This window comes from Arachis stenosperma, chromosome 10 (genome assembly GCF_014773155.1).
Source record: "Arachis stenosperma cultivar V10309 chromosome 10, arast.V10309.gnm1.PFL2, whole genome shotgun sequence".
In the NCBI taxonomy this organism is placed as follows: Eukaryota; Viridiplantae; Streptophyta; class Magnoliopsida; order Fabales; family Fabaceae; genus Arachis; species Arachis stenosperma.
Window position 1 is genome coordinate 68,247,678 of NC_080386.1, and position 978 is coordinate 68,248,655.

Genomic DNA, 978 nt, shown 5'->3' on the forward strand with positions numbered 1-978 from the left:
CAACAACAATGCCAACAATGCAAGGAAGGTGCTGGGTGACTTTACTGCACCTACTCCCGACTTCTATGGGAGAAGCATCTCTATCCCTACCATTGGAGCAAACAACTTTGAGCTTAAGCCTCAATTAGTTTCTCTAATGCAACAGAATTGCAAGTTCCATGGACTTCCAATGGAAGATCCTCATCAGTTTTTAGCTGAGTTCTTGCAAATCTGTGACACAGTCAAGACTAATGGGGTTGACCCTGAGGTCTACAGACTGATGCTATTCCCTTTTGCTATAAGAGACAGAGCTAGAATGTGGTTGGACTCTCAACCTAAAGACAGCCTGGACTCTTGGGAAAAGCTAGTCAATGCCTTCTTGGCAAAGTTTTTTCCACCTCAAAAATGGAGTAAGCTTAGAGTGGAAGTCCAAACCTTCAGACAGAAGGATGGAGAATCCCTCTATGAAGCTTGGGAAAGATACAAACAATTAATCAGAAAGTGTCCTTCAGACATGCTTTCTGAATGGAGCATCATAGGTATTTTCTATGATGGTCTCTCTAAAACTATCCAAGATGTCTTTGGATAGCTCTGCTGGAGGATCTCTTCATCTGAAGAAGACACCTACAGAGGCTCAAGAGCTAATTGAAATGGTTGCAAATAACCAATTCATGTACACTTCTGAAAGAAATCCTGTGAACAATGGGACTAGTCAGAAGAAAGGAGTTCTTGAGATTGACACTCTGAATGCCATACTGGCTCAGAACAAGATATTGACTCAACAAGTCAATTTGATTTCTCAAAGTCTGTCTGGAATGCAAAATGCACCAAGCAGTACTAAGGATGCTTCATCTGAAGAAGAAGCTTATGATCCTGAGAACCCTTCAATGGAAGAGGTGAATTACCTAGGAGAACCCTATGGAAACACCTATAATTCTTCATGGAGAAATCACCCAAATTTCTCATGGAAGAATCAAGAGAGACCTCAACAAGGTTTCA

At 41.4% G+C, this 978-nt stretch overlaps 1 non-coding gene across 1 annotated transcript; it reads right to left on the reverse strand.

Moving 5' to 3' along the window:
- Positions 1-391: 391 nt before the first annotated feature.
- LOC130959169 (small nucleolar RNA R71) lies at positions 392-499 on the reverse strand. The gene has a single exon (XR_009078264.1). It is a non-coding gene; the product is annotated as a small nucleolar RNA R71 (small nucleolar RNA).
- Positions 500-978: the final 479 nt, after the last annotated feature.